Consider the following 16647-nt stretch of genomic DNA (forward strand, 5'->3'; position numbering starts at 1 on the left):
TTGTATTACAAAGCACTTCGGGGTATTAAACTAACCAAATTGCTCAATTGGAGAAATGGCCTGCATCATCTAATTTCCTGCCCAGTGTTGGAGGTTCATGAAAATAATAGGCTTTGTCTTGCTCTGTGAGCACACGTAGTGTTTGGCGATACAGGGGACAAATCCAAATATTTCCTAGCAATTTAGCTGATTTAGCAAACTAGATTGGGCTTATTCGGCCCTTTATGACATGGAAAGCCTCAGTACACAGGTGGAGGTGGGGGAGTGAGGATATAAATATGACACAGAGGAAGTCTGGATAGGTCCCATCTTATTTAATGTATAAAATACTCATGACCAGAGTAAGTTATGAGTACTGGAGGTACATATTGTAAGCAGGGGGGAAAATAGGCAGAATGAATGAGCCAAATGGTCCTTATCTGCCTGCAGTGTCATAACAAGGAGTAAAAGCAAATGTATTTTCTGTCAGCCCAGGTGGTATACTGTTTATGTAATACTTTCTGGTATATTTGCTTGGTATTTCCTTTCTGTATTTAAGACCACATCGTTTTCTCCAGAACTTTTAAAGACCAAATTGCCGTTAATGCTTCAAAGTACAGTCCATGCTCTCACAATAAGTGGAGTGGCCAGCACAAAGTATTATTAGCACGCTCGTTAATATTTTTTTTTCCAATACTTATAGATTCCTGTAGATAAAATAACGCCCCCCCCCCCCCCCCCCGATATATTCGGCATTCATGTGTTCCGATTCTGTGCGTGCTTTAGAAGATTCGTTTCAGGCAGCATTGCTAATGAGATTCTTCAAAATATCAGTGTTGACGCAACTACTTCCTTTTGGGGTCCAAGTTTTGAAACTGCAGTGAGATCATTGTCCCCAGGGACTTTCCCTTTGAAAATGCAGGGGCATGCCATGCTGTGGGTACCTTAGGTCCCACAGACTTCGCGCCTGCTTTGAAGTAGGGACAACATTTGCAGCTTTGAGGCAGGGAGAACATTTGCACAGGGATTTTAAAATGAAATCTCCACATGTTGTCGGCCAGATCCATTCTCTCTTCCATCCCTGGACCCACCGCTTTTCACACAGTTTAAAGAGAAGGCATGGACGCTTTTACCCGTAGAGGGGGAAAGGTAATTTTCAGGCCCCTCACCCATTTTACCTATTTCTCCCTTTCTCTCCCCTAGGGTTTTGCATCTAGCTTTCTTTTTTTTTGTTTTCGTAGATTGTAAGCTCTACTGAGCAGAGACTGTCTATTATGTGTTTTGGTGCAGTGCTGCATATGTCAAGTAGCACTATAGAAGTGAAAGGTAGTACTAGTAATGACCCATGCAAAGAAAAAAATGTATAAAACTCTCTAACATTTATTTATTTAAACATTTTTATATACCGCATGAATAAGGCAGGTAGCTGCCCATCTAGGCAGTTTACAGTATTACATTCATAAAATCAAAACAAACATTTAAATACACTTAGAATATTTCAGGTGCGATAAATATATCTAGTTAATCTTACTAAAGTTACTGAATATTAAACGCTTTATTAAACAGGTAGGTTTTCAGTTTTTTCTTGAAGTCTTTAGGATTGGCTGTCAATCTTATATGTTCAGGGAGAGCGTTCCACAGAGTTGGACTCACCACTGAAAAGGCTCATTTTCGAGTTAATGCTAAACTTACTGATCTGACTGAAGGAATTTATAAAATGCACTTACCCATAGAGCGGACATATAATGTAATTACTCTGCAAAATTAGGAAAACTTATTTGTCTGGTTTAGGAAATTGGTTTTAAATATAAACCGAAATTAAAACATTGCAGTACGCTGTATCCGGGTTTACTAATGGAAATAGGTAAAACAACTAGTGCTATGTGCAGAAAAAATGTTTGCTGGGCACAGTGGATGGACCATTTGGTCTTCTGCCGACTGTTACTATGTTGCTATGGTTTTTGAAAAATGGCATCAACTGGTCTGGGCCTAGTTGGCGATTTTTGCACAGTGGCGGGGGGGGGGGGGTATTTTTGGGCTGTATGGTCTCCAGCTGAATTATTTTATTTGCATTGGATTAACTATGCATTAGTTGTTTTGCAAACATTAGTAAATTTTATGCATGCAAATGTATGCAAAGCAACTAATTTCAAAAGGGGTGGGGTTTAGGACAAAATATTGCATGATATTACAGTGATATGCAATTATTGCATGATAAACAGCGTTTTACATACAAACGCTCTTTTTCGTGCATTAATCATTTATCGTAGCTTAGTAAATAAACTCCTAAAATTGAAAAAATGATATTGTGATGAAGGATATGATGTTCATGTTGACTTAAAGGTTGTGTTAATAAAATTGTTAGCAAAGTTACGGAACACAGACGTTCACTTCCTGTTAAAACTATGAGGTTGAGTCCCTCTGGGACTGAGCCTAGCTACTACTAAGACTACCGCTACTTAACATTTCTATAGTGCTACATGACATAGGTAGTGCTGTACAAACACACAAAAAAGACAGTCCCTGCTCAAACAAGCTTACAATCTAATAAGAAAAACTTACAGGACAAGATACTTGAGGTATTTCGTAAAGTAGGGCAATGCTTAAAATAGAAAAGAGAAAAAAAGTTAGTTAATGAGGCTAATAACAGACAATCAGACCTAAGATTTAAAAGCAGCCTCAAAAAGGTGGGTCTTCAGCTGAGATTTAAACACAGCGAGAGAGGGAGCATGGCTATTACAAGCACATCGTACAGCCAGGTGGAAAGCACGGAGAAGAGAATTGGCGATGGAGGAGAAGGGCACAGATAGGCGTGACTTGTCTGATGAGCGGAGTGCATGAGGAGGGGGAATACCTAAATAATCAATGCATAACCTTTAGAATCCTACATTACAGGTATGACTGGATGTTTCATTTGATTCTAATCAATCTGCCTGGACTGTAGGGCAATAAAAGTTAATGAGTTAGGTTTTGATGCCCTTCAATGGACAAAATTTAAGAATAATCCAGTCATGCATGAGCTTTTGAGGCCACACAGATCATGTCTTCAGATATGGTCTTGAAAGCTCATGTACTATAAAAATAAGCAGTACAAAATTATAAATAGATTATAGCTATCTCCGGCTCAGTTACATGCAAGAAGGTTAATTGATAGTGTGCTGTGCTGGCAGGGCTGTGGAAAATCTGAGAACATGACACACATCTTCTGCTCATATCCTTTAATATAGTCCTTCTGGCAACAGGCCTGTAATAAGATTAACAATGAGATTAAATTATATCACTTCCCCTCCACACCCCCACTTTGTGTGTTAGAAGAAGTATACTAGAAATTAAAATATCAAAAAGGAGTAAAATATTGTTGCATTTCCTGAAGTCTGCAGCAAGAAAAACATTCCTTTAACTATGGAAATCTTCTTTTGTGCAGATATTGAACTGGCTGTTTACTACTTTAGATTATAAACTGAACAACATAGTGGTATTTAAAGCCCCCTCCTGTGTCCTCGCTGGGAAGGTGGAGTGTACGCTGGGGTACTGAGTACTGAGCCCCAGGTTTGTCCTGAACGAGGGGAGGAGGAGGGGAAAGGAGAAGAAATCAGAGCTTCAGGGCAATTAGAGAACAGGACTACAGGTGCTTAAAAACTACTCAGGTATACTGACTCAAAAAAAGCAGAGCCGTCTTATATGATTATCCAATATATGGCAAAAAAGAGGCTAAAAAATCACAAGGTATTCAAAAAACAATTGTATCAAAATGGTTCATTCAATAGCTAGAAAATAAGCCATATCATCAGACTTCAGGTGCTTAAGGAGCAATAACCCTCACAATAGGCTACAGACAGTGTCAGAACTGCACCAAAGAATCAATCATCTGCTAATCGGCTGTGCCTATATATATCTAATCAAAAGTGTTCTGCAAGAATACCAAGGTTCCCTGGAGGGTAGATGTCTTGCCACTGTCGATATAGTGTCCTTATACACGAACAAACCACAAGACGCGGCATTAACTATTATTATCGACACTTTAAGTTCTGCAGAATGCCCATCACATACTTCACTCACCTGTGTTCGTGAATTAGCGACTTTTGCCCTTAAAGAAAATAATTTATATTTAATAACATGTTTTACAAACAAATTAAAGGGGTCGCAATGGGTGCGACAAAATGGCACCAGATGTGGCGAATTTGTATGTAGGGGCTTTTGAAAGACAATGGCTTTCTAGTTTTCCGTTTCAGAGCCACGTTAAATTGTGGAGTTGGTATATTGATGATGTCCTGATTTTGTGGTTATGTGATCATGAACAGTTTCAACATTTCATGACTTGGTTAAATAGCTGTGACCGCAATCTGCAATTCACCTGCACCTTTAGCAAGCATGCAGTGTCGTTCCTTGATATTGTGATCAAGTTGCAAACGGAGGGTTTACAGTTTTCTTTGTACAAGAAACCCACAGACCAGAATACCCTGCTAGATTCTCGAAGTTTTCATCTGCAACTTTTACGTGACAACGTGCCTGTTAGTCAGTTTTTTAGAGTAAGAAGAGTGTGTTCCTCTTTGGCAGATTTCAAATGCAAAACTTTGGAAATGAAGAAAATTTTCCTGAATGTGGTGGGTGATCAACAAAGCTTATAAGCGTGAACAATGGATTAATTGGGATCTATTATTACAACCTAAGTCCAAGGCTCAAGAAAACCAATTAATATGTGTTTTGCCATTTTCTCCTCAAATTTTTAAAACCCAACATTGCATTAAAAAACATTGGAATGTGTTTTGCCTAGATCTTTTGTTTCATGATATGCCTATTTTTGCGTTCACTAGGAGACAGAATATCTGTGATAGAATTGTTCATTATAATTTTAGTGACAGTGAGCCACTACCAGTTGCTGAAGTGAACACTGGACATCACCCCTGTAGGGGTTGTTCTGTCTGTGTTATGGTTATTGGTGTTTGGGTGGATCCTTGGACACTGTGGCAGCTGACCACGCCCACGGGGGGCAGTCCAGTGAGGGACCACGGTGTCAGGCTAGACTCTGGACACACAAACACAGATTGAATCTTTATTTAAACAGTTTTGGAAACCACCAGATGTGGCAGTAGTGAGTAGTAGATGTTGAGCCCGGCTGGGCAAGTATCCCACAGGACGCTGGAACAGCAGATCCTCTGCTTGGCTGTGCTGTAGTGGAAAGAGACTGAAAGTTATGAGTACACAGTGAGAAATATACAGAGTCCCAGGTAGAATAGGTGAAGCTCTGAGACAGGAAGAGCAGGCCCTCGAGGAGCGAGTACCTGATCCCTTAGAGCAGGGAGACTCAGTGGTATTGTACTCACACAGCAGTTCCACTAGATGAGAGGTCTGGCACTGGAACAGAGGGCAGGCCCTCAAGGAGCGAGTACCTGGTTCCAGGGAAGCAGTACTGTGGAATAGATGGTAGTTGTACTCACAGATGGATACTGTTAGTGAAGTCTTCCAAGTGGAAAGGATTGTAGATGCTGGCAGCAACTCAGGGAACATGGGCCCTCGAGAAGCGAGCACCGGTTCCTGATAGCACCTGAAAGAAGCAGAAGAGGCCCCCAAGGAGCGGGTACCCCGTTAGCAGTAAGAGTTCCAGAGAACGCTGGAGTGACAGAGTAGCTTTGGTACGAAGAGCAAATCCCATCAGTAGTAATCCGAGTTGTTGCTAACTCAATAGCTAGCAAAAGAGGTAGGCTTAAATATCCGGGCAGTGTGACATCATCTCAGGGTACGCCCCTGAGGTTCGCGCCAATGAGGAAATAAAGATGAGGGCAGCGTGTGCACCCTATGGTACCTTGGAGGAGCATGGCAGAAAGCAGCACCAAAGCCGGTCCGGGGATGCTGGAGAGGTCGACAGACAGACACTGTGGCAGCCAGTAGTCCGAGGTGAGCGGGAGGATCCACACGAAGAGTAAGGTAGGTGAGGCGAAGCTGTCGTAGACCGACGGTCGCAACAGTACCCCCCTTCAAAGGGCGGACTCCAACTCTTGTACCAGGTCTTGGTTTCCGAGGATGCATCTGGTGAAACTGATGAAGCATCTCTTTATCAAGGATATTAGCCATCGGCTCCCAAGAATTTTCTTTGGGGTCATAACCTTCCCAAGACAGAAGGTATTCCCAAGTCTTGCCACATCTTCTGGCATCTAGAATGGCATCAACCTTGTATTCTAGGTTTTCTTCTGCATTGATAGAAGATGGTTCAGGAGACTTGGATGAGAACTCACTGAGAATGAGTGGTTTCAGAAGTGAAATGTGGAATGCGTTGTGGATTTTCAATCCAGGCGGTAGCTTCAGACTGTATGTAATGTTGCCAAGACATCGTAGGATTGGAAATGGTCCAATGTAGCGAGGAGCAAATCGAGTGGAGGGTAACTTTAGTCTCAGATGCTTAGTGGATAGCCAGACTTTGTCACCAGGTTGATACACAGATGCTTTAGAATGGTGAGTGTCTTAGGACTTCTTAGCTCAATCACCTGCTTTTATTAGCATTTCTTTAGTCTGAGTCCATAGTTGATGGATATCATCAGCAGTGGATTCAGCTGCTGGGGATGACACTGAGAGCTTCAGTGGAAGTGTTGGTGAAGGTAAACGTCCATATACCACTTCAAAAGATGTTGATCCAGTGGATGATGCTGGATGTGAATTAATGGCAAATTCAGCCCATGGTAACAACTCGGCCGTTATTCTGACGGCAACTCACATAGGCCCGAATGAACTGTTTCAGGGTCCTATTCCTCCTTTCGGTTTGGCCATTTGATTGAGGATGATAGGCAGATGTATAATCCAGAGAGATGTCAAATAGCTTGCACAAATCCTTCCAGAATCTTGCTGTGAATTGAGATCCTCTATCCGAGACTATGTGCTTCGGTAGGCCGTGAAGATGAAAGATGTGTGTGATGAAGAGTTTCGCAAGCTCCAAGGCTGAGGGTAAGCCAGGCAGTGCCACAAAATGAGCCATCTTGCTGAAATGGTCACCTGTGATCCAGATAGTATTCATTCCTGCAGAAAGAGGTAAATTAACTACAAAGTCAGTAGCGATGTGAGTCCATGGCTGTTCCAGAGCTGGCAAAGGTTGGAGCAATCCCCATGGCTGACCAGAAGTAGGCTTATGCTTGGCACAGTTGGAACATGACGCTACATAGAAGTATGTGTCTTCCTTAATAGTAGGCCACCAATAGTACTTCTGTAATTTCAGCAGGGTATGGCATTGACCAGGATGGCCAGCCAGCTTGGAATCATGAGCCCAGTATAGAAGTTTCTTTCTGAGGTGTTTTGGCACAATTGTTTTACTGGCAGGCACAGAATGGGTAAATGCCAAGATGACTTTCTTCAGGTCGATAATGTGCTGAGGTTCTTCAGGAACATCCTCAGAGAGGAAAGAGCATGAAACGGCATCAGCTCTGGTATTCTTCTCTCCGGGGCGATATTTGAGCACAAAGTCAAAGCGATTAAAAAACAAGGACCATCCGGCTTGTCTGTGGTTAAGACATTGCACATGACGGAGATACTCTAGATTCTTGTGGTCCGTGAATACGGTAATTTGATGTTGGGCGCCTTCGCGTCAAGGCTGCCGTTCCTCAAATATAAGTTTAATAGCCAGGAGCTCTTTATCACCGATCCCATAGTTCTTCTCTGCAGGAGAAAAGTGTCGCGAGAAGAAAGAGCAGGAATGTAAGGCCTTGGAATCTCCGGCTTGGCTTAACACAGCCCCTACTCCAACATCTGAAGTGTCAACCTCCACGATGAAGGGTCTATTGGGATCCAGGTGACCTAGACGTGGCCCAGTAGAAAAGGCAGTCTTTAAATCCTCGAATGTGGAAATGGCCTCTGCAGACCATTTAGAAGCGTTGGCCCCTTTCCATGTCATTGCAGTTAAGGGCACAGTTAAAGAAGAGTAGTTCTTTATAAAGCTTCTATAGTAATTTGGAACCCCCAAAATCATCTCAGGGCCTTCAGACTGGTAGGTTGAGACCAATTCTTGATACTCTCTAATTTTTGGGGATCCATCCGGAAGCCTTGTTTAGATACGATATAGCCAAGGAAAGGCACTGAATCTTTATGAAACTCACACTTTGACAGCTTGGCATAGAGGCAGTGTTCTCGAAGTCTCAGTAATACTTGCTTGACATCAGCTAGATGAGTTGGCATATCCTGTGAGAATATCAGGATATCATCTAGGTATACAATGACACTTTTATATAACAGGTCCCGCAGAATGTCATTCATCATGTTCTGAAACACAGCTAGCAAGAGAGGTAGGCTTAAATATCCGGGCAGCGTGATGTCATCTCAGGGGGACGCCCCTGAAGTTCGTGCCAATGAAGAAATAAAGATGAGGGCAGCATGCGCGCGCACGCCTTATGGTACCTTGGAGGAGCATGGCGGGAAGCAGCACCAAAGCCGGTCTGGGGATGCCAGAGAGGTCGGCAGACAGACGCTGTGGCAGCCAGTAGTCCAAGGTGAGCGGGAGGAGCCGCAAGAAGAGTAAGGTAGGTGGGGCAAAGCCGTCGTAGACCGACGGTCGCAACAGTCTGCTCACAATTGTTTGATGGAAATGTTTTTCCTTTTGAGAAATTATCAAAATGCAAACTCTCTTACACTACTTCCTGTGTCTCATCAGGAATAGTAACATACCTTTGCAGTTTTGGAACAAGTCATGTGATATTCAGGGTGGTAATTTGAATTGGGTATTGCTCAGAAAGGAACAACAGTGGATTTATTTTTTAAACGCCATTGAACTTTTCGGACTTAATAAGGAAATAGATTGGGGATCATGGTGAGACGTTTAATGACATGATCAGTTGTTTTAAGTTGCATTAAAAGAACAGGGATGTGATATAATAACAGGACCTTTAAATGTTGGTTTCCGGTTGGGGTTGGTGAGCTAGGAAGCCAGACGAGACTCAAGCATTAGTATGTGTTTGGTTAATTTTTGTTCGACAGCCATGTTTTGCTTATATGTTTTTAATCTTTGTAATAAAATTTCTTTTGTTTTATTCTTATTTGTAGAGAATTGAGAGTCCCTGAAGCAGGCAATGGCAGTTGCCGAAACACTGGCCTGTGTTGTTTTTTTGTTTATATAAACAGCACATGAAGTACATAGTGTGGACATTTTAGAGTCACGATTGGCTGTGAGGGATTTTTTCTGCTTGGATGAGAAGTTATCCACATTCAGATACGTACATATTTTTTGTATTTGATACATTTAGGCACAGCCGATTAGCAGATGATTGATTCTTTGGTGCAGTTCTGACACCGTCTATAGCCCATTGCGAAGCAAGTGATGGATTATTGCACTTTAAGCACCTGAAGTTTGATGCTATGGCTTATTTTCTATGCTATTGAATGATATAGTTTGATACAATTGTTTTTTGAATTTCAAAATACCTTGTGATTTTTTAGCCTCTTTTTTGCCATATATTTGACAAAAACTACTCAGTATACTAGAGCTGAGATTCCAACAAATAAAAGTTTACTGGTTCAAAACTTGCTCAGTGGTGATTATTTGACAGAATACATATTTTCAGATTGATTAATTCATATTTTCAATAACGTTACTTGGGTGCAGGAGCCTGCTTGCGGTCTCTTCCTGTTCCCATCCAGCCCAAGGAGGACAGCTACATTTGTGGTCCTTGCCAGAGGCTTAAAGGTGCACCCCTGGCAAGAGATTTGAGCCTGCCTGCTGTACTGCGGTCTCTTCCTGTTCCCATCCGGCCCAAGAAGGACAGCTACATCTGGGGTCCTTGCCGGAGGCATAAAGGCGCATCCTCCAGCAAGAGATCTGAGCCTGCCTCCGTACTGCAGTCTCTTCCTGTTCCCATCTGGCTCAAGAATGACAGCTACATCTGGGGTCCTTGCTGGAGGCATAAAGGCACATGCCCTGCAGTGCGCCACTGCACCGAAGCCGCACACCAAAGGGATGTGCCCCTTATAGTGTTTTTTCTCTTTGCAAGGAGCAATGGGGGGAAACAAAGAAATGGGAAGCTTGTTGAATCCCCTGCTGTCCCTAATTTGGTGAGAGAGCCTAAGGATAACCATCTACTTCGACCTGGGAGCATGAGTCTTCAGGTGAGGCCTCTCTGAGCCTTATGGCTCCTTCCCCACTGCCCCAAACTACCTCTTCTCCCAAGGGAAGGGGAGCTATAGTTTTGGGAACAATGGATATTTCTGGAATTCCTGGAATGCCCTTGGGGGGAAGTCTGTGAATCTGCCTCCCACTGTGTTGACAGAAGGAAGTGGGAATGTGGTCCCTACTACAGCCTCAGTCCAGTTGGAGGTTATTCCTAGCTGTGGAGGTGTGTTGGTTGACACAACTTCAGTCAGAGAGGATTTGGCAGCAGTTCTTCCTATTTTTGATCCAGTTATAGTGAATGTGCTCTCGATTCCATCTGAGGAGGGATCTACAGATGGTATAATTACAGAACCAGCAGAAATAACATTGTGGGATGTCTGGAAAATAGTGACTCTGACTGAAGTGAATCTTAGTCAATCTACCTCTCAATTGTCATCTTTTATGGTGGGGGCAGTCTCAGAGTTTTCTAAGTTAGATAATTGGGTCATCTGGACTGCAAAGAAGTTCATCTAAAGGATTCAAGCATCACTTGAGATTTAAACTGAGAACGTCTGCTCACATTTTGTCAAGAATTTAGCAGGAAATTTTGAAACCCTATAATTTAATTTTCTTGAAATTAATTGAGATATAGGGTGGGGTTAGTGGCTTTCTGTGATCATTTACAAAGGGTAATTTTCTTTTTCTCCTATGCAAATAAATTCTTTCACTATAATGCCATGTACTTCTGTTTCCTATAGAGTACAAGAATCTACACACCGATGCAATATCCATGCAGAAAAAATGGGCGCTCATGACTGAGTGCCCACTTTCCTAATGCATGCCCATCCACCTTTCCCTGGCACGCAATACAGTTGGCAAATGAGCCTCTGCATTAAAAAGGAGGTGCTGGGGAAATTGTGCGTCCTTAGTGCATTGGGCGCCCAGGAGAAGTGGCTGTGTGTTAAGGTCCGGAGGTGGATCCTTAGGCCGACCGGCGAAGAGAGATGGTCGGGAGGCAGACACGCACAGCCGAAGATGAATCTTCACCAGGAAACCCGTGACCCCTCCAGAGGAGCTGTTGAGGCCCGGGTCGCTAGGGCTTAGGTGGCTTCGCCCTGGAAGTCCAAGGTCCCCCCAGGAGGAGCCCGTAGGGACCCGGACCGCTGGGACTTAGGAGAGATGCTGGCGTGGAAAGAAGACCCGAAGTGGACCTGGAACGGGACTGGCCAGGAGACAGATGCAAGGAGACGGACCGAGGTCAAGGCAGGCAGCAGAAGTCAGAAGCGTGGAGACGAACCGAGGTCAAGGCAGGCAATCAAGCAAGGAAGACGGGAACAGCAACTAACACTCCAGGAGCGACCGCGTTGCAAGGCAAAGCAGGAGGGAGTGCTGCAGGTTTAAATCCCCCGCCGGCGCTGACGTCAGGGAGAGGGCGGTTCAGCACTTCCGGGTGCTGGACCTCTAAAAAGCCGGCCCTCGCGCGCGCGCATTCCCCTGCAGGGGGAGGAGTCATCGTCGGGCCTCGGCGGCGTCTCCCTCATGGAGACGCCGCTGCCATGCGGCCAGGCCGGCCCCAGATCCTGCGGCTCGCGGCACGGCAATGGGAACTGTGGAGGAGGTAAGGACCCGGTCGCTACGCTAGCGACCGGGGCTGCAACAGCTGTGTGCAAGCTAGAAAAATGGACACTCAATTTTACAAGCATCACATTGCTGTTTTCTGTGATTCCTTTGACTTAATATTGCCGCAGTATTAAGTCGGAGGAACCATAGAAAAGCAGTATTTTCTGCTTTTCAGTTCAACTTTTGGAGCTCCTCAAAAGTTAATGCCAGCTCCAGGGCTGGAGTTAATTTTTGAGGGTTAAAAGGTGCCTGTTGGGTGCACGGTTATTTTTTTTATATCAGAGGGTAATAGCCAATAGCCTCATCAACATGGCATTTGCATATGATGAGCACTATTAGCTATGCACGTTTTGGACGCGCTGATCCCCTTAATGCATCAGGGGTTATGGACGTGCACCCACAACACACATCCAACTGCGGGTTAACCTGTGTGCTAGCTTGAGTGCATGGTATTACATCGGCTTGTGTATTTGTTATGTAAAGGTGTATGCACTGATTTTGCTTATGTTACTTGCAATGGTAATATGGTGTATTTATTTTATGTATGTTGCTTCAGTCTCGCCTCCCCTTCTCGCCTCGCTTCTCCCTAGGAGAAGCTTTACTTCTCTGGGTGTGTTATATATGCCCCTTCTAAATCACTTAGCTGACACTTGGAGTTATTTAATGTGACACCTCCCATAGGTGGAGGAGTTTATCTAATGTCCTTTCTAGGCTAAATGCCATTGATATTCCCTCTGGTCTTCATCTCCTCTAGTCAGAGTATTAACTGGTATTAAATGCCCGGTCATCATCATCTACACCGCTCTTATATTCCAGAACTCCATTCTATTTTGATTCTTCTCTTGCCTTTTCCATTGCACTTTCAGTGTATTCTCTAGTGGATCCTCCTATATAATTTTATCCCATTATTAATTGGTGTGCCACAGGGTTCTTTTTGGGCCCCTCTTCTTTCTCTTCTCTTCTCTTCTCTTCATGCTCATTCCTTTGTGTTCTAATCTCCTCGAATGGCTTTCAGTACCATCTTTATCTTGTTGACTCCCAGATCTACCTCTCTGCACCAGAGCTTGCACCTAGAATTCAGTCCTAAATTTCAGACTGGTTGTGCAACATTGGCACCTAGATATCCTACTGTCATCTTAGAACATAAGACTTGCTATGCTGGGTCAGACCAAAGGTAGATCAAGCCAGTAACCATTTCCAACAGTGGCCAATCCACTGGCAGGATCCCAAAGTGTAGATAGATTCCATGCTACTTATCCCAGGAACAAGATACCTTTCCTCCCTAACCACTTATCTCTTTTCCCTTTTCTCTATCTGTGGATAACACTGTCATTCTCCCAGTACCCTCGGTCCTTTAATCTTGGAATCCTCTATCTCCTTCTCTGAACACATCCAAAACAGCATAAAATGGCTGTTTCTTTCTCTATAACATCATCAAAATCTGTCCCTTTCTTTCTGAACACATTGCCGAAACCAGAATGATAAAGGGACTGGAACATTCTCTTCATAGGAAAGGCTATAAAGGTATGGGCTATTCAGCTTGGAGAAGAAAAAGCTGAGGGGGATATAATATAAAATCATGAGTGGAATAAAAAGGGTAAATACGAATCAGTTGTTTAAAAAAATACAATGGCAATACTCCATGAAGTTTGTAAGTAGCACATTTAAAACAAATCAGGGAAAAAAAACACATTTTTTTCACTCAATCACAAAAACTTGGGATTTCATTGCCAGAGGATGTGGTAAAGGCAGTTAACATAGCTGGGTTTAAGAAAGGTTTGGACAAGTTCTTAGAAGAGAAGTCCATAAACTGTCCTTCACCAGGTAAACTTGGGGAAAGCCATTACTTATCTCTGATGATCTATCTACTATTTAGGATCCTGCCAGGTACTTGTGACCTGATTTGGCCACTCTTAAAAACAGGACACTGGGCTTGATGGACCCTCAGTCTGAACCAGTATGGCAATTTGTATGTTTTTGTATGTTCTTATAACCTTTATCCACTTTATCACCTTGTGCATAGACGACTGCAACCTAATTCTCATAGGGCTCCCAATGAACCATCTATCACCACTACAGTCTATTCAAAATTCAACCGCATGTCTTAACTTCCTGCAATGCCGCTACAACCATGTAACACTTTTTCTTAAGTCACTATGTTGAGCCCCCCCATCTTCTGCCACATGTAGTTCAAGCTTCTCCTTCTCACACTTGCATTCACTTTGCAGTTCCTCCTTATCTCTCCTTTATTATCTCCTCTGCCCTCCTCCTCATGGATTCCATTCATCGGGTAAGCTACTGGGGATGCCATTTTTTTGTAACACAAAAGTTGATTTTCGGGCCATTATGAATGGAACAAACCAAAAATCAACCTACCCAACAATATCCAACAAGTTTTGCATATTTTCAGTTTGTTTCCAAAACAAAAAAAAAAAATGGTACAAAAAAAAAAGGAACTCCCTACCCCATGTACCCCCCAGCTTCCACTTACCCCTTCCACGGAGGGTCTTCTTCAGTGCAGAAGGAGTCAGGGACCATCCCCAGTCGCTCTGGTCCTGCCGGCTCCCGATCCAGAATGGTGCCAGCCTGCCCAGAGACCTGCGCCATTTTGTTTTATGGCCATGTTTCTTTAAGGCAATAATACATTGGCACGAGCCTCAGGGCCAGCCGGCACCATTCCGTATCGGGAGCCGTCACAGCAGGAGCGACTGGGAATTACTCCAGCCCCTTTCTATGCTGAAGGAGACCCCGCAGAAGGGGGTAAGTGAGGACCAGGTAGCCCTGGCTCCCAACTAATTTGGGAAAGGGTGAGGGAGTGGAGGGGCCCGGGTTCATTGAGGTGACAGCATCAGTGGCAAGGGGGGGGGACGACGACCCTGAGAAGGCCCTGTTTTTGTTTTTTGTTGTTGTTGTTGTTTCTTTTAATTCAGTGGTTATATTGGTTTGGCATATGAACAAACCGAAATAAGCATTAAATGAACATAAACCCGAATAATCCTCCCTCCCAAAATGAATAATGAACTAAAACTAATATTATCTCCTAGCACACTTCTTATCTGTGCCTTTTCCTTCCGCTGCTTTCCAGCTTGTTGCATTGTATGCCAGGAACAGCCTTTCTGAGTTGGTGCATCATGCGCTTTCTCTGATCATAGTCCGCTCTCATTTGAAAGCCATTTTCTAAGCCTTCCCTGATCTTAAGTTTGTTGATTTGAACCATGTTTTCAATATGAAATATATATCACAAAAAGTCTCTTATTTGTCTCATCTGAGTGGCTTGATCAGCTGTTTAGTTCCATGAAGCAGGGACATTCTCTCATGCATATCTGTATAGTGCTGCATGCATCTGGTAGCACTATAGAAATGATTCATAGTGGTAGGAATCTGAGCTTCTGTGACTGCCATTGAAGAAAGATGCCATTGATTACTGTGCAAACGTTACTTAAAAAAGTAGTCCTCATGCTTTGTTCACCACAATTCTGTGAGCATTACTTGAAAAAAATGACTCCGTGCTCTGACTGGAATTTGAATAAATCAGTGTTCTGATAACTTTATACTACTTAACTGGGTGCTGTTAACCAATTGCAGCAGGCGCTGATTAAAAAGTAAAGAACAGGAGCAGTTGAGAAACAAGTTGTGAAATGCTATCATGCAAAATGGAATGAAATGCTAAATTAATTCTCTTTTACAGTCCGAGGTGCAGGATGATGTCTGCCTCATGATTATATATATTGGGGGGTTTTGTCCCTGCAGTTTTCTTCTGTTCATATGGGCTTCCAGCTCAGTCGGAACCAGAACTAGGACAGGATCTGGTGCTATGAGTAGGTACGAGTCTTCATTTGCAACTACCCAGGGATTTTTTTTCACCTATTTTTTTATCATCTCCCGCTATACTTTAGTTCAGTTTTTCACCTGCGGGGAGGAGGGGGGCATGTTTCAGGACTTCTTCTCTGGAATCCTGCACTCCTAGGCCCTAAATCTGGCCAGGAGATGTCACTATTGCGCGATAACAGTTATGCCCTCTGCCTCTACCCCGGGACTGTGAACCCTGCCTCCACAGCATTCCCAGGCTCGGCTGCCAAAGAGAGCAGAAGATTGGAGCCAGTAATTAAACTGCATGACAGTGTGCCACCAGCTGGCCCGGGAATATGCTGTTTGTGTGTAGATAGTATGCAAACGTACACACACTCGCACTAGGCTTTAATTGTACAAAGCAGGTCTTAGCATGTGTCAGATCCAGTCTGCTGAATTAGGTTTTTGTGCACATTTCTAAATTCTTGTCTTGGTAGCACTGGCAGGAGGAGGGCATGTTGCATAAAATACTGTGCAAGGTTTTCTGCATAACTCTAGCCAGGCACCACAGCCTGGCTCTTCAGCACACTTTATTCTTTGTATTCCCCTCTGAATCTCCCTTCCCTGAGCAGAGATTGCAATTATGTGTTGTGTGATCCTTTGATGTAAACAAATATTGACAGGGGACTAGGCTGAGTTCACTGGAGTCTTTTCTCTTTTGACTGAGTTCTTTTTTTTTTTTTTTTTTTTAATATTGGCTTTTAGAAATCTTAATGTATTAACCTAGTAAGGTCACTTTACTCTTTATGCAACATTTTCAGAGAAGGCGGATTACTCACCCAGTTCATCATCATGCAGTACAGAACAAGCATGTGGTTGATTAATATATAGAAAGAAGACAATGACCTCTCAGTGTAGTCTAGCCATGAGGTATTAAAGGTATTTAGGGAATTATTTTTCTTTTCCCTTTCCTATTTTTCCTGCCAAATCCACCACAGGCTATAAACGATGTGATTCTAGGAGCTGTCGTGAAGCAGATCGTGCAGTAACAGGAACATAATTATCTGCTGAGATTCCCGAGGTTTGTCCCTAGAGCTGGACTCGTCTAATCACGTTTGACGTCGGGCTTTTTTTCCTGTGGTGGTTTAAATAATAATTCAAATTCAAGGAAATAATAATAACAACAACAATAATTTGAT

This window comes from Rhinatrema bivittatum, chromosome 6 (genome assembly GCF_901001135.1).
Source record: "Rhinatrema bivittatum chromosome 6, aRhiBiv1.1, whole genome shotgun sequence".
Lineage (NCBI taxonomy): Eukaryota > Metazoa > Chordata > Amphibia > Gymnophiona > Rhinatrematidae > Rhinatrema > Rhinatrema bivittatum.